Source organism: Tupaia chinensis, unplaced genomic scaffold (genome assembly GCF_000334495.1).
Source record: "Tupaia chinensis unplaced genomic scaffold, TupChi_1.0 Scaffold000049_1, whole genome shotgun sequence".
In the NCBI taxonomy this organism is placed as follows: domain Eukaryota; kingdom Metazoa; phylum Chordata; class Mammalia; order Scandentia; family Tupaiidae; genus Tupaia; species Tupaia belangeri.
In genome coordinates, this window is record NW_006159507.1 from 1748347 (window position 1) to 1748553 (window position 207).

Below are 207 nucleotides of genomic sequence, written 5' to 3' on the forward strand. Positions count from 1 at the left end.
AAGAGCGGGAAAGTGCATCTCTCAGCGCAGGGCTGGCCAGGACAACAGGAGGAAGGGAGCCGGGGACCAGTTCCCACCGCTGCAAACGTTCACTGAGATAGCCCACCCCCATCTCTGCCTTGAGAGGAGGCAATAAAGATAACCTTTATGGGCCAGCAGGTGGCCTAGTGGTAGGGATACTGGACTCCCACATGACGGACTGTGGTT